Source organism: Canis aureus, chromosome 31, assembly GCF_053574225.1.
Source record: "Canis aureus isolate CA01 chromosome 31, VMU_Caureus_v.1.0, whole genome shotgun sequence".
Classification (NCBI taxonomy): Eukaryota; Metazoa; Chordata; class Mammalia; order Carnivora; family Canidae; genus Canis; species Canis aureus.
This window is the reverse complement of record NC_135641.1, coordinates 7,734,892-7,752,470: the sequence shown is the minus strand read 5'-3', so window position 1 is coordinate 7,752,470 and position 17,579 is coordinate 7,734,892. Positions and strand designations below refer to the sequence as shown.

Genomic DNA, 17,579 nt, shown 5'->3' with positions numbered 1-17,579 from the left:
CCAACTAACACGCTGATTGTAGACCAGTGAACCTGATTTCAGACTTCGGGCCTCCAGGACTGCAAGAGGATGAATGTGTGTCACTGTAAATCATCTACTTTGTGTTACTTTGTTATAGCAGCTGCAGGAAACAGATGCAGATATGGCTTTTTTAAGCTGAGAAGAGACCACTCCTCTGGAGAGACTCCAGGAAGGTGAAGAGAGCTGTTGGATTATCCCAAGAGGGACCACCTCCAATTCCTGCCTCTGGGAGTCCTCCCTGTGATTGCTGATTCTCAAGTCCACTCATCTACCGATTTACTCTGACTTACCAATCACCTCTTGGTTATCTATTTGAAACTGACACCTCTCTGACCTGCAGCTTATTTCAGGAAGGCCAAGCAGCCTTCACTTCTCCCCATATTCCTGCAGGCTGCCTGGCTTCCTGCTTTGTCCAAGGATTCAGCTATAAACTACTCACTTCTATAGCCAATGTTCTCTGAGTGGACATTACGTATCTAGTCATTGGAGATTCAGTACTGAACACAGCAAAAGTTCCTGCCCTTGGAGAACTACCTTCTAATTGTGATTGGCAATTCATTATTAAAAGAGCAAGATATATTATTTGTCAGATAGTGTTAAGTGTGTACTGGGTTGAATCATGTTCCCTCAAAAATTTATGTCCACTTGGAACCCCAGAATGTAACTTTACGGTCTTTATAGATGTAATTAAGGATCAAGGTGATATCTTACTGGATTGAGAATGGGCCCTAAATCCAATGACAGGGTCCTTATAAGATATATAAAGACAAAGGGAGAAGAAAGTGATATGCAGACAGAGGTAGGGACTGGAGTGATGTGGCTACAAGCCAGCAGGTGCCAAGGGTTGACTGTAGCCATGGGAAGCAAGGAGACATGAACATTTTCTCCTTCAGAGCTTCTGGAAGAAGCCAACTCTGCAGACACCTGGACTTGACTTCTGATCTCCTTAACTGTTAGAGAATAAATTTCTGTTGTTTTAAGCTACCTTGTTTGTTGTATTTTGTTACAGCAGCCACAGGAAACTAATACAAGTGTAACAGGAAAAATGAAGCAGACATAGGCAATAGCAGTATACCTGTGCTTGTGCCTGCCCTACAACCCACACACTATGCTGGGGGTTATTAGTGTAAATACTGTAGCTGTGGAATACCTCTCTGAGAAGGTGACCCTGGAGCATAGACCTGGACTATGGACTTGGATGTGGTGGTAGGTGAAAGGACTGTTCCAGAAAGGGAGAACGGTGAAAAGACCCTGAGGCAAGAATATGCATGGCATGTCAGACAAGAGGTGAGAAGGCCAGTGAATGAAGTGGAGTGGGTCCTGGAGCCATGCTGAGAGAAGCAGTATGGGCCCAGATATCACAGGATTTGTCAGTCATGGCAGGCTTTTGGCTTCTGTTCTGAGAGACATGGGCACCACTGAACATTGTGATGATTCACATTTTTAGAGGATCACTTTGACAGTGGTCACACAGCTGTATACATCTGTCAACACTCAGAAACTACAGGCCTAAAAAAATGGCAAGTTTATTGTATATAAATTATACCCTGATGAAGAGGAGTTCATAAAAGGTCCCTCTGGCTGCAGGGTTGAGAACAGACTCGAGGGGGCAGGACAGTGGCTTCTGCAGGGATCCTGGCGAGGGTGATGGTGCAGTGGAGGGAGTCTGGATGCATGCTGGAGGCAGAGACAGCAGTGTGTCCGGATGGGTGGCATAGAGAATGTGAGGGCAAGAGATGCCCAGTGGATGGCTCTGATCTGCCTTTTTTCCACCAGTGCTCACATTAACTGGTGACTCCTGTCGCCTCATCCATCACACCTTGCCTGGGGACAATCAGGTGGACTGGCCAGGCTAGGACCCACTTTGGGGAACTGGCAGGTATTATTTCAGAATAAGGATGACCAATTTCAACTAGTAAGTTTTCTGCTGGCTGCTGAAGTGGAGACACAGAAACAGTAAAATAATGAGAAAACTGCTCATTTCCCAACTATTATAGGTCCTGGGTGCCTTAAATAAACCTCAGCCAAGGAATGGGCTTTGTCTCAGAGTTCAGTTGTCAGGGACCAAGGATGAAAAGCAACAAAAAACAATTAGCAAAATTTATTTATTTTGCTATTATTTATTATTTTAAATCTCATATATTTTAAGTACCAGCGAATTTCTGCTTCTATTAAGGGCCTAAATATTCCATTAGATTGCAAAGAATATTATCAATTATACCGTGATACCTATTCAGTATCAAATTTTAAATTTCATTTTTTTTTTATCTATTAGTACAACTAGACTTTTTCAATGTTCCACAATGAAAAACCAACTTCATACTTTAGTTGTCCTGGAAATTCTAACAGACTGTGTTTGGTGGTAGTAGCCCAAGGGAACAAAGGACAAATTAGTACCCATAAACTTTTCCTTGTAAGCCATAATGACTTTATGGAAAATGTTTATATTCTATGCCTATGTACCCATTTTGAAATTAAGAGGCCATGATGCTGCTTAGAAAAATCACCTTGGACCTGTGAAGCTCCAGTGGGAACAAAGGGAAGGATTTGACACTTATGATCCAGGTGGGGAGCACATGATTCTAGGATGCCAGAGCAACAGTTTTTACTTTGTTAATATCGGCAGAGATCAGGATTTTGCCTCATGATTAGATTAGGAATTTGGGAAAACGCTACAAAGGCCTTGATCATCCTCAAAAAGTTTTATCATGGGAGGAGGGGCAAGATGGCGGAAGAGTAGGGTCCCCAAGTCACCTGTCCCCACCAAATTACTTAGATAACCTTCAAATCATCCTGAAAATCTACGAATTCGGCCTGAGACTTAAAGAGAGACCAGCTGGAATGCTACAGTGAGAAGAGTTCGCGCTTCTATCAAGGTAGGAAGACGGGGAAAAAGAAATAAAGAAACAAAAGGCCTCCAAGGGGGAGGGGCCCCGCGAGGAGCCGGGCTGAGGCCGGGGCGAGTGTCCCCAGGACAGGAGAGCCCCGTCCCGGAGACGCAGGAGCTGCACCGACCTTCCCGGGGGAAAGGGGCTCGCGGGGAGGTGGAGCAGGACCCAGGAGAGCGGGGATGCCCTCGGGCTCCCGGGGACACTAACAGACACCTGCGCCCCGGGAGAGTGCGCCGAGCTCCCTAAGGGCTGCAGCGCGCACAGGGGACCCGGAGCAGCTCGGAGGGGCTCGGGGCGGCTCCGCGGAGGGGGCTGCGGGGTGGGAGCAGCTCAGAGGGGCTCGGGGGAGGCTCCGCGGAGGGGGCTGTGGGGCCGGAGCAGCTCGGGGGGCTCGGGCAGCGGCTCCGCGGAGGGGGCTGCGGGGCGGGAGCAGCTCGGGGGGCTCGGGGGCGGCTCTGCGGAGGGGGCTGCGGTGCGGGAGCGCGAATGCAACAGCGCAGGCCCCGGAGCACAGGGCGCCGGGACACAGCCCAGGATCCGGCCTCCCCCCGGGAAAGGCAGAGGCCGGGAGGGCCCAGGACAGCAAGGACGCTCCTGCCCCGAGCTGAGCAGATCAGCGGCCCTGCCCCGAGCCTCCAGGCCCTGCAGACGGAGAGCTCTGGAGCTACTGCAGGGGCTGACTCCAGGGCTGCAGAGCTGACCCCGCCACTGCGGTTGTTCCTCCTGGGGCCTCACGGGGTAAACTACCCCCACTGAGCCCTGCACCAGGCAGGGGCAGAGCAGCTCCCCCAAGTGCTAACACCTGAAAATCAGCACAACAGGCCCCTCCCCCAGAAGACCAGCTAGACGGACAAGTTCCAGGGGAAGTCAAGGGACCTAAAGTATACAGAATCAGAAGATACTCCCCCGTGTTTTTTTGTTTTTTTGTTTTTTTATTTCTCATTGCTTCCCCCACCCCTTTTTTTCACCTTTCTTTCTTTTTCTTTCTCTTTTTCTTCTCTTTTTTCCTTTTTTCTTCTTTTTTCTTTTTCTCTTTTCTTTCATTCTCTCTCTCTCTTATTCTCCTTTTCCCAATACAACTTGTTTTTGCCACTCTGCACTGAGCAAAATGACTAGAAGGAAAACCTCACCTCAAAAGAAAGAATCAGAAACAGTCCTCTCTCCCACAGAGTTACAAAATCTGGATTACAATTCAATGCCAGAAAGCCAATTCAGAAGCACTATTATACAGCTACTGGTGGCTCTAGAAAAAAGCATAAAGGACTCAAGAGACTTCATGACTGCAGAATTTAGATCCAATCAGGCAGAAATTAAAAATCAATTGAATGAGATGCAATCCAAACTAGAAGTCCTAACGACGAGGGTTAACGAGGTGGAAGAACGAGTGAGTGACATAGAAGACAAGTTGATGGCAAAGAGGGAAACTGAGGAAAAAAGAGACAAACAATTAAAAGACCATGAAGATAGATTAAGGGAAACAAACGACAGCCTGAGGAAGAAAAACCTACGTTTAATTGGGGTTCCCGAGGGCGCCGAAAGAGACAGAGGGCCAGAATATGTATTTAAACAAATCCCAGCTGAAAACTTTCCTAATCTGGGAAGGGAAACAGGCATTCAGATCCAGGAAATAGAGAGACCCACCCCCCCCCCCCCCGCCTAAAATCAATAAAAAACCGCTCAACACCTCAACATTTAATTGTTAAGCTTGCAAATTCCAAAGATAAAGAGAAGATCCTTAAAGCAGCAAGAGACAAGAAATCCCTGACTTTTATGGGGAGGAGTATTAGGGTAACAGCAGACCTCTCCACAGACACCTAGCAGGCCAGAAAGGGCTGGCAGGATATATTCAGGGTCCTAAATGAGAAGAACATTCAACCAAGAATACTTTATCCAGCAAGGCTCTCATTCAAAATGGAAGGGGAGATAAAGAGCTTCCAAGACAGGCAGGAACTGAAAGAATATGTGACCTCCAAACCAGCTCTGCAAGAAATTTTAAGGGGGACTCTTAAAATTCCCCTTTAAAAAGAAGTTCAGGGGATCCCTGGGTGGCGCAGCGGTTTAGTGCCTGCCTTTGGCCCAGGGCGCGATCCTGGAGACCCGGGATCGAATCCCACGTCGGGCTCCCGGTGCATGGAGCCTGCTTCTCCCTCTGCCTGTGTCTCTGCCTCTCTCTCTCTCTCTCTCTGTGACTATCATAAATAAATAAAAATTAAAAAAAAATAATAAAAAAAAATAAATAAAAAATAAAAAGAAGTTCAGTGGAACAATCCACAAACACAAGGACTGAATAGATATCATGATGACACTAAACTCATATCTGTCAATAGTAACTCTGAACATGAACGGGCTTAATGACCACATCAAACGGCGCAGGGTTTCAGACTGGATAAAAAAGCAGGACCCATCTATTTGCTGTCTACAAGAGACGCATTTTAGACAGAAGGACACCTACAGCCTGAAAATAAAAGGTTGGAGAACCATTTACGATTCAAATGGTCCTCAAAAGAAAGCAGGGGTAGCCATCCTTATATCAGATAAACTAAAATTTACCCCGAAGACTGTAGTGAGAGATGAAGAGGGACACTATCTCATACTTAAGGATCTATCCAACAAGAGGACTTAACAATCCTCAATATATATGCCCTGAATGTGGGAGCTGCCAAATATTTAAACCAATTAATAATCGAAGTGAAGAAATACACTTATACTTGGTAACTTCAATCTACCTCTTTCTACCCTCGATAGGTCTTCTAAGCACAACATCTCCAAAGAAACGAGAGCTTTAAATGATACACTGGACCAGATGGATTTCACAGATATCTACAGAACTTTACATCCAAACTCAACTGAATACACATTCTTCTCAAGTGCACAGGGAACTTTATCCAGAATAGACCACATACTGGGTCACAGATTGGGTCTGAACCGATACCAAAAGATTGGGATCGTCCCCTGCATATTCTCAGACCATAATGCCTTGAAATTAGAACTAAATCACAACAAGAAGTTTGGAAGGACCTCAAACACGTGGAGGTTAAGGACCATCCTGCTAAAAGATGAAAGGGTCAACCAGAAAATTAAGGAAAAATTAAAAAGATTCATGGAAACTAATGAGAATGAAAATACAACCATTCAAAATCTTTGGGATGCAGCAAAAGCAGTCCTAAGGGGGAAATACATCGCAATACAAGCATCCATTCAAAAACTGCAATGAACTCAAATACAAAAGCTAACCTTATACATAAAAGAGCTAGAGAAAAAACAGCAAATAGATCCTACACCCAGGAGAAGAAGAGAGTTAATAAAGATTCGAGCAGAACTCAAGGAAATCGAGACCAGAAGAACTGTGGAACAGATCAACAGAACCAGGAGTTGGTTCTTTGAATTAATAAGATAGATAAACCATTAGCCAGCCTTATTAAAAAGAAGAGAGAGAAGACTCAAATTAATAAAATCATGAATGAGAAAGGAGAAATCACTACCAACACCAAGGAAATACAAACGATTTTAAGAACATATTATGAACAGCCATACGCCAATAAATTAGGCAATCTAGAAGAAATGGACGCATTCCTGGAAAGCCACAAACTACCAAAACTGGAACAGGAAGAAACAGAAAACCTGAACAGGCCAATAACCAGGGATGAAATTGAAGCGGTCATCAAAAACCTCCCAAGACACAAAAGTCCAGGGCCAGATGGCTTCCCAGGGGAATTCTATCAAACGTTTAAAAAAGAAACCATACCTATTCTCCTAAAGCTGTTTGGAAAGATAGAAAGAGATGGAGTACTTCCAAATTCGTTCTATGAGGCCAGCATCACCTTAATTCCAAAACCAGACAAAGACCCCACCAAAAAGGAGAATTACAGACCAATATCCCTGATGAACATGGATGCAAAAATTCTCAACAAGATACTGGCCAATAGGATCCAACAGTACATTAAGAAAATTATTCACCCTGACCAAGTAGGATTTATCCCTGGGACACAAGGCTGGTTCAACACCCGTGAAACAATCAATGTGATTCATCATATCAGCAAGAGAAAAACCAAGAACCATACATATGATCCTCTCATTAGATGCAGAGAAAGCATTTGACAAAATACAGCATCCATTCCTGATCAAAACTCTTCAGAGTGTAGGGATAGAGGGAACTTTCCTCGACATCTTAAAAGCCATCTACGAAAATCCCACAGCAAATATCATTCTCAATGGGGAAGCACTGGGAGCCTTTCCCCTAAGATCAGGAACAAGACAGAGATGTCCACTCTCACCACTGCTGTTCAACATAGTACTGGAAGTCCTAGCCTCAGCAATCAGCCAACAAAAAGACATTAAAGGCATTCAAATTGGCAAAGAAGTCAAACTCTCCCTCTTTGCTGATGACATGATACCCTACATAGAAAACCCAAAAGCCTCCACCCCAAGATTGCTAGAACTCATACAGCATATTGGTAGCGTGGCAGGATTCAAAATCAATGCCCAGAAATCAATGGCATTTCTATACACTAACAATGAGACTGAAGAAATTAAGGAGTCAATCCCATTTACAATTGCACCCAAAAGCATAAGGTACCTAGGAATAAACCTAACCAAAGAGGCAAAGGATCTATACCCTAAAAACTACAGAACACTTCTGAAAGAAATTGAGGAAGACACAAAGAGATGGAAAAATATTCCATGCTCATGGATTGGAAGAATTAATATTGTGAAAATGTCAATGTTACCCAGGGCAATTTACACGTTTAATGCAATCCCTATCAAAATACCATGGACTTTCTTCAGAGAGTTAGAACAAATTATTTTAAGATTTGTGTGGAAGCAGAAAAGACCCCAAATAGCCAGGGGAATTTTAAAAAGGAAAACCATATCTGGGGGCATCACAATGCCAGATTTCAGGTTGTACTACAAAGCTGTGGTCATCAAGACAGTGTGGTACTGGCACAAAAACAGACACATAGATCAGTGGAACAGAATAGAGAACCCAGAAGTGGACCCTGAACTTTATGGTCAACTAATATTCGATAAAGGAGGAAAGAGTATCCATTGGAAGAAAGACAGTCTCTTCAATAAATGGTGCTGAGAAAATTGGACATCCACATGCAGAAGAATGAAACTAGACCACTCTCTTGCACCATACACAAAGATAAACTCAAAAGGGATGAAAGATCTAAATGTGACACAAGAGTCCATCAAAATTCTAGAGGAGAACACAGGCAACACCCTTTTTGAACTCAGCCTCAGTAACTTCTTGCAAGATACATCCACGAAGGCAAAAGAAACAAAAGCAAAAATGAACTATTGGGACTTCATCAAGATAAGAAGCTTTTGCACAGCAAAGGATACAGTCAACAAAACTAAAAGACAACCTACAGAATGGGAGAAGACATTTGCAAATGACATATCAGATAAAGGGCTAGTTTCCCAGATCTGTAAAGAACTTATTAAACTCAACAGCAAAGAAACAAACAATCCAATCATGAAATGGGCAAAAGACATGAACAGAAATCTCACAGAGGAAGACATAGACATGGCCAACATGCACATGAGAAAATGCTCTGCATCACTTGCCATCAGGGAAATACAAATCAAAACCACATTGAGATACCACCTCACCCCAGTGAGAATGGGGAATATTAACGAGGCAGGAAACCACAAATGTTGGAGAGGATGCGGAGAAAGGGGAACCCTCTTACACTGTTGGTGGGAATGTGAACTGGTGCAGCCACTCTGGAAAACTGTGTGGAGGTTCCTCAAAGAGTTAAAAATAGACCTGCCCTACGACCCAGCAATTGCACTGCTGGGGATTTACCCCAAAGATGCAGATGCAATGAAACCCCGGGACACCTGCACCCCGATGTTTATAGCAGCAATGTCCACAATAGCCAAACTGTGGAAGGAGCCTCGGTGTCCATCGAAAGATGAATGGATAAAGAAGATGTCGTCTCTGTATACAATAAAATATTACTCAGCCATTAGAAATGAGAAATACCTACCATTTGCTTCAACGTGGATGGAACTGGAGGGTATTATGCTGAGTGAAATAAGTCAATTGGAGAAGGACAATCGTTATATGTTCTCATTCATTTGGGGAATATAAATAATAGTGAAAGGGAATATAAGGGAAGGGAGAAGAAATGTGTGGGAAATATCAGAAAGGGAGACAGAACATGAAGACTCCTAATTCTGGGAAAGGAACTAGGGGTGGTGGAAGGGGAGGAGGGTGGGGGGTGGGGGTGAATGGGTGATGGGCACTGAGGGGGACACTTGACGGGATGAGCACTTGGTGTTATTCTGTATGTTGGTAAATTGAACACCAATAAAAAATTATTTTATTAAAAAAAGTTTTATCATATGTATTAAAGGAAACTTAATATTAAATATAATTTAAAATGGCCTAGAGATATCTGTGTATAAATTATAGAATGGAGCATGCTTTCTTATAAATTAGGTAATGATATCATCCAACAGTTCTCTGTGAAAAAAAAATCTTTTTTTTTAGATCTTATTTATTTATTATTCATTAGAAACAGAGAGAGAGAGAGAGAGAAGAGAGAGAGAGAGGCAGAGACACAGGCAGAAGGAGAAGCAGGCTCCATGCAGGGAGCCCGACGTGGGACTCAATCCTGGGTCTCCAGGATCACACCCTGGGCTGAAAGCAGCGCTAAACCACTAAGCCACCCGGGCTGCCCGAAAAAAAATCTTTAAAAAAGACCTTTTAATGGTTCTTTTCATGAAAACTTCTGAGCTTTTGATAAAAGACATAATTACATGGCTTTTATAACATTCTAAAAGTAAGAACACCATCTCCAAAGACTGCATGCTAGGCTTGGGTTTCCGGAAGAGAGAAACTGTCCCATTGCACCAGTCTCGGCGTCTTTAGAAAGAATGCTGTCAGTACATACCTGAGGGTTAATGACTAAGCAGAATCCAGGGTTGGTATCTGTGGTTGATTTTGGTCCTGCAAATATTGGTAGCATGTTTCACACATACAATTTCATTTTTGTCACCTCATTTTAGTTCTCCAAAGATTGACAACTCAATTTATTTCAGATAACTATGAACAGATATACTTCCTTTAAAGAAAATCTTAATAGAATCTAACAAAATTTGGTCCACAAGAGGTATCAAGTGAAAAAGATGTTTGAATATGTTCTTTAAATGAAGTAACAAATCATCTGAAAATAGCACCCATACATTGTCTCCTTCCAGGGGTATTTGAGAAGGCTTTTTATGAATCAAGAGAAGTTCCAGGTCCTGGGGACATGAGTATTGAGTCTTGAGCTCAAACTGCTTATACTTTAGCAGAGAAGACACATTCTAAATAAGCAATGACCATTAACCAAATAAAACTTATTATTCAGAAAAATGCCAGAACTGGGGCGTGTGGGAGGCTCAGTCATTTAAGTGTCCAATTCTTGATTTTGGCTCAAATCATGATCTCAGGGTTGTGAGATCAAACCCCACCCTGTGCTCTGCGCTGGGTGTGGAGCCTGCCTAGGGTTCCTCCTTTCCTTTTAGCTAGGGAAAAGAAAAGGCCAGAGTTGCATTTAAAGTCCATCTAGTTGGCTTTTTCCACTATCCAAATAGTGCTAGATTCAAATCACTTCAAAGGATGACAGAATCTTTTTTTTAAGATTTTATTTTTTTATTCATGAGAGACACAGAGAGAGAGAGAGGCAGAGACACAGGCAGAGGGAGAAACAGGCTCCATGCAGGGAGCCTGATGCAGGACTTGATCCCGGGACTCTGGGGTCACACCCTGAGCCAAAGGCAGGTGCTCAACCACTGAGCCACCCAGGTGTCCTGGATGACATAAATTATTATTACTTTTATTAAATAATTATACCATCATGAAAAATCATAATAATGTCTTATAATTTCCAGAATGTTTACATAGGCATTTGTATTTGCTCTTCTTTACATTTTAGAACTGGAGGGGACTTTAACTAGAATTTCCCATGCTTATTGCATAGACTCGGAAACACAGGTCAGACTATTTAGTGACTTGATCAAGGTGCATGGAACCTGGTGGTCAATTATGAAGGTTTGAAGCCTACTCAAAGTGACATTTAGCTAAGATATCTCCTCCATCGGACTGCTCTACAAAGCACACAGACTCTAGTTCTAAACCTTGATTTTTTGCCTCTGAATTGTAGTGGGCAATATTGTGGGAATAGAACTACCTAATAGAGAAAGCATGCTATTTAAGAAGGAAATAAACACTTACTCTAATGGTCTTATGCTTCCTGATAAACATAGAGTCATGTGGTATAAGGGGATGGCGTTCAGGAAGGGTAAACTTCCTTTGTTAATTTTAAAAATTTATTTGCTTTTTAAAAAGTAATCTCTGCACCCAATGTGGGGCTCAAACTCATAGTCACAAGATCAAGAGTCGCATGCCTACTGATTGAGCCAGGTAGGTGTCTCAGGAAAGGTAAACTTTAAAAACTTTATCAACGCAGTCCAACCAAGATTATCAAGATAATACCTGGGGTTGAACAAAATTGGTCTTACTGTTCCTAACAACAAGAAAGAACCACCACCCTGGAACTGCAGGGTATTTCAATAAGATGCTGTTAGAGCAGACTTAGGGAATCTGTGCTTGTGTTAGGCACTTTGGGGTCAGAGCCTGGTTCTGGATTGGCTGCTGGCAGGATGTGACTCAGTATCTTCCAGATTCTTAAGGATATGGGAGGGGAGACTAAAGCAAGGCTCAAACTGAGCAGGCGTCCATCTCAGCCTGGACATGTGGTTGTTTCCATCAGTTTTGTGATTTGGACAGTGTTCATGTTTTGTCTGTGTTCAGACAGGACTACGGAGGGGGTTTTGATTTTGTCTCAATCCATTCTTGTCAGAGCAGTCTTGTGTGATGCTGATGTTTTGTGAAATTGTTCATGCTCCAAAGCACACCAAGACCAGTTGTGGATGCCCAGCCAGGTCCTGGTTGCCAGGAGCTGGGGCACCAGCTCTTTCTTGGCCACCAGGTCTGGGCTGCCCAGTTAGGAGACCCAGCGGGTCTCAGAAAGGGAAGGGAAGGTACCAGAGGTCAACATTCCTTTCTGCCTCTGGAGAAGTGGCTTTATGGGGGTTAAAGTGGTATCGTTAAACCCTGTCCACGTGATATCAGAACCACAAGTGAGAAGAAAAGAGATGGAGCCAGTTGCTTTGTTCCCATTAGGTCACATTCTGTCTACCTCTATTTTTTTCTTCTGTATACTTGGCTGGTTATTTTAAAATCTTAAAGACAGCAAGTCTGACATTCGAATGTAAGTACTGATGAATGACTTCGTGGGTTACATCTCTTGGCAGTATTCTGTTGTTGTTGCTACTGAAATGCATCAAAAATGGGAAGAAAGCTTTTGGATATCGTTGCTGTTTAGCTGCTCAAGAAGGGAAAAAAGGCAAACAACTCTGAACAGTCACTAGTGTCTATGTCAAAAACAACCCCAACATACCTAGGTAGGACTATTTCAATTTGCCCTTCAAGGAAGCATAAAGAAGTTATGAACATTTGGTATAGTCTTCATACTAGAAAACGAGAAAGGCAGTGTTCAAGTGGCCATTCAGAAGTATTTCTCCTAACTAGACATTAAATGCAAAGGAATTCCATGTGCAGGCATTTCCTTTTTTTTTTTTTCTTTTAAAGATTTTATGTATTTGACAGAGAGAGAATACAGCAGTGGGAGTGGCAGGCAGAGGGAGAAGGAGAAGCAGGCTTCCCGTTGAGCAAGGAGCCCAATGCGGGGCTCGATCCTGGGACCTTGAGCCAAAGGCAGATGCTTAACTGACTGAGCCACCCAAGCACCCCACGTTTTATCATATTTCACCTTATTTTTTTTGTTCTGGATTTTTCTAAATATAAAATATGGAGGATATAGATATATATATATACATATATGTATATGTATGCATTTACCCCTTATTTGAATAAGATAACCAATAATGGATATTTATTAGTGGTCCCTGCAGATCATGGGTAAAGGGTATAGACAGGCTATCTGTATATCGTTATCCTGGAAGATTCCATATCTGTGTAACTGAATGCATTAGCTTCTTTTTAAAGTACCATCATAAAAAAAAAAGACAGTATTCATTTCCAGATAACAGTGTCCCATTACCTTTAATTTCTAACCATTGATAAAGTCTTAGACTTGGCTTTTATTACCTCTGTGTCTGCCTAACTCTCTGTAGAATGGCTGTGATTAATTTGAAAATTAATTGAAAAGTTTGCAATGAGTTTAAAGATATTTTCTGTTATTGCTACCATAGACTTTTATAATTTAAAACAGGCAGGATGGCCGAAAGGGCTGATGGAGTATGTTTGATTACTGGAAAAAGAGCAAGAGGCAGATAAGTAGAGTTTTATTTATGTGAATAATAAAAGCACACAACATTTCTTTTATCTTTTTTACTAATTAAGAATTATGATTTCTTCATTAAGCATTTCTTTATGCACTAGAAGAACATTCTAAGTTCTATCCACAGCTGCAAAATGAAGCCACAAGGAAACAAATTACTTGAGTCTTTAAAAATACTAATTTAATATCTAATTGTTGAGCACTTATTATTTCTTTGTGGGAAGGACTGGATACAAAAACTGGGTGGAGCCTCACTTTATATAATAACTGTGGGGGTTCCCAAACCATATTGGCTCATAAAGTCCTCCATATATTGTTCATGGTGCCTCTGGGCCAAAAGAAATGCCTTACAGCTCTCCATTTATTAAGTAGCTAAATCCGAACACTTCAGAACTGTCTATGTCCTCACCAGCTAGCACCTTTGGGGCGCTTCTCCAACCTCAAATCAGACACTGCAGCCTTCAATTCCTCTCGAAGCTGATGTTCACATGGGGCTTGCATCTTATGAGAGAAATGTTTGAAAATCCAGGTCTGCAGGATTATGACATCATCAAAAGGAATGTGACACAATTGAATCTTGAAACTGAACTAATGCAAGCTCATGCTTCTCTTGGTGTCCGACACATGGTTTATTTCTCTGGAAAACTCCAACTATTTTGAGGAGCCCCTTTGAGTTTGCCATGTCATCCCGGGGCACCTCAGACATGGTGTGGGTCCTTCCCATCACTATGGCCTAAAGTTTTATCTTGGAAGATTTAAGTTCAGAATTTCAACAAAGCAACAGAGTAGGTAAGTTCAATGAACATCAACACTTGTCTTTTGGGAAAATGTTCTTACTCATTTGTAATAGTTTCTCCTTTTGTAACTGTTTTGAAATGTATTACTTTAAGGCTTTTAAAAGACCTAAATCACAGCATGCCTTAATGGTTCCTTATCTGTTTAAAAAAATGCTTACAACAGAATTTGGGGAAGATACCAACATTTAAACTTGCCTTCTCTCTTTCTCTCTCTGTTTAGCCTTAGCAAGAGTACAGTGCAATGGGATGTGATGCTCACGACAAAAGTACTGCTTTGGTGGCAATGACATTACTGAAAACATAATATCCAGCATGCCCTTCAGGGTCTGAAATTACTCTTAAGGTTTTCATTCTTGAACTTGATTTTGAGGGACCTCCTTCATACCCATTTCCAGACTTTTCTCCAGGTTTTGTTGGGCTCTGTGGACTTGGACTTCAGGAAAAGAGGTCACATGAGAAACATGAGAGCCACAAAAGTCCAACAAGTTCAGTAAACTGAAGATTCTGCTCTCAGATGAACATAACAGGCACTCTAGATTTACTTGCACTGAAATGACCAGAGATCATAGAGATAATACTTTATCCACTACCGCTAGAGACAATTATAGATTTAATAATCAGGGAGATGATCTCTTTACATCACATGCTTTTACGATAAGCGCTGACATGACTTCTGTTTGTACAAGTATATACGTCAACATACTAAGAGCTCCTATTTACTGAGTGAGTCCTGTGTGCCCCCAACTGCTCTGGGTGCCCTACCCACTTCCTACTCACCACATTCCCCTCAGGGAGGTACCATTAGAGCCCCTATTTTATAGATGCAGCAGCTGTGACACAGAAAGCTTTAGCAACTTGCCCAAGATTCCAGAGACAATCAAGTGATGGAGCCACAGTTAGAATTTAGGTAGATTCTCTTTGAAACTCACCCTAACCAAGATGCTGCACTAACCAACATTTTTCATTATTATTTTTACAACCAACTAGAAGTTAGAATGCATGCCTGTCAGAAATTTCATTAGAAGAAGGTAAAATTCATTTAATTTAGGACTGACACCATGTCTATGATGTTATGTTTCAAAGACAATTACTTTCTTTCTTTAAACTGAGACTCGTATAATTTTAAAATTATCAGTAACACAGAGACATTTTATGTCACCAACTTTTGTAAAGCAATGATATTATGTTTTAAGCAAACATCTCTCTTATGCTTTGTACATTTACACCTTCAGGCAATCTCATTCCAAGGATTCCAGGACCCAGAATTAGGAGATGGAACAGAAAAGGAAAGGTCTTTCAGGGAAAGACCAATGCTCTCAACCAGTTCTTAAATAGTCCTTTTCCTTTCTTTCATGACCTGGTCTCTAAATTTTACTTGGTCCCACACTCAGCCCATTCCTCCAAATTCCTTCCAAACTGGTTATGTTCTGCACTTCTCAGGCTTTTGAACGTCACATGGGATTCGTTTAATTAATGACTATGATGTCAAATACAATTGGCCGTCTTGAGGTTTATGTCTGTAAAGGTTTATGCTGCTTGAAGTTCAATAAATAACACCTTCCAGAGAGAAAACAGTTTCCTAATTTGTATTATTCTACTAACCTTAGTGTTTTCCTGCTTAAAGTTTTCTACAGGGATTTGCTATGCCAATCAAAATCTGCTGGTTGGAATGAAAAAGATATTTTCTTTAAACAAAGTCTGATATAAAACACCTTTTCATATCCTCAGTATATTCTTTTACTTGTATATATTGGTGTAATATATTACTTTGTCCCAAAACTATTTAGTATTTTTCCATCAAAATCCCCCATGATGATCAGCAAAACACCATCCACTGAGTGGATTCAGAAAATGATGCCTGTATAAATCTAATAAGCTAAAATATTGACTGGATTTTTAAAATTTGCATAAATCACCCAACTTTAATATGCTGAATGATACCCCTTAGCCATTGTTCATTACATATTTGTGGTCAGTTAAGTCTTCTTCCCCATGACTCAGTGAGGCAGGGCTCATGATTCTACTTTATAGATGAGGAGATTGAGGCTCAGGGAACTTAAGAGACTTGCTCAGTTTGTTGAAAGGAAGCCAGAGAGTCACCTTGGGTGTCAGTGAGTCCATACCCTGTGCTAGTTGAATGAAGCAAAGGCCATCCATGGCTGCGGTTCTCAGGGATGGTAAAGGAAGGTGAATTCTGTGTGGGCACGAAGGAGGGATTTAATCATACATAGTGCAAAGAATACCATCCTCTTTGCCATAACAGAAGTGAGCACACTTGGACTTTCTGGTGCTCTCCAGGGAGTATTTGACTTCTGAGTAAGTATCAGAGGTGTAAACTGTGCTCAGGGGTAAGGTCTCAAGGTAGGCTTTCTTCCACTAAGGTCATAGGAAATGCATATCTCTTCAAGCTGTGAGAGCATTCAGATTCAGTCTATGCAGGTAGATACAAAAATAAGAAAGCAGAAGATCTGGCCTAGTTTTGTTTTGTTCTGTTTTGTTTTTAATTTCAAGTAGCAGCATGTAAGATCTATAAAATATTTCCTGAGTTAGGAAAAGCAGGGTATCCCCTTTGCAAATTCGAAAATAATTATGATTGGTTAAAATATTACGCACAGTTTGACAGTCCAGAGATAAACTGCAGCAGGCACTGTTTTAGGTGAGAAGCACTGCCAACTCAGCGGAGTGTCTTCATTCTACAAAGTCAAGTGGCTTGGGTGACTGCTGTCATTTGAAATTTGTATTCTGCCCATTTCTTGACTGGATTATTTGTTTTTTGATTGTTGAGTCTGATAAATTCCTTATGCTGGATGATGCCAGACCTACAGGTTTGCGGATAGGTTTTAAACCCTTTCCCTTCATCCCCTCCTACGGATATGTCATCTGTGAGTTCTTCTAAATAGGCCTTGACCTATTTGTGCTCTGAGTCTCTGCAGTATCTGAGACTTCCAGTTCTGCTTATTGTGTGACTTAATATTTCCTTGATGGTTAAATAGAAGAGGGGGAATAGGCCTGAATTACAATGGGGGTAGGGGCTGAAATGAAGCTTATTTCTGGGGAAGGTGCCATCCCAACCACAGCAAGGACTCCCAGGATGCTTTCTGCTACAGTTGGGCCTCTTGCCACTTCAGAACATCGTTTCCAGAAAGGAGAATTTGTGTTCGCTGCTTTCACACACGACCCCACCAGAACTTTAGGCAGGCAAGCGTGTGACAAAGAAGCATCTCTGGATCCTGGCATCTTTTGTGTTTGTTGCACAGCTGTGGAGGTATCAAATATTTTTGGGGGAAAGACTCTTGGAACTAAAGTCACTAAATTAAAACATAAAGAAAAATTCAATCTTGTCTCATTTTCTCTGAAATGCAAAATCCATAAAGTGGCCGTGAACATAAAGGTTACTCAATCTAGTAGGATGCTGATGGAGGGAAGGACAGGCACTGTTATCTTGGGAGAACACAAATATTTATAAGGGACTGCTTCTTCAACAGTTGTTGGGAAAAAAATAACACTGC

The 17,579-nt window shown here is 41.8% G+C and overlaps 1 protein-coding gene and 1 long non-coding RNA gene across 8 annotated transcripts in view; one reads left to right on the top strand and one right to left on the bottom strand.

The window, feature by feature from the left end:
- The window catches only part of CTNND2 (catenin delta 2), a 913,492-nt gene that overhangs the window by 253,210 nt on the left and 642,703 nt on the right, over nt 1-17,579 (bottom strand). The window lies entirely within an intron of this gene.
- LOC144302309 (uncharacterized) overlaps nt 13,820-17,579 on the top strand; it is a 52,109-nt gene continuing 48,349 nt past the window's right edge. For 2 of the 3 annotated variants that reach the window (XR_013369161.1, XR_013369160.1), the window contains exon 1: nt 13,820-14,062. This is a non-coding gene — a long non-coding RNA (uncharacterized LOC144302309). The remainder of the gene's footprint in view (nt 14,063-17,579) is intronic. The other variant, XR_013369159.1, reaches the window with a different exon arrangement.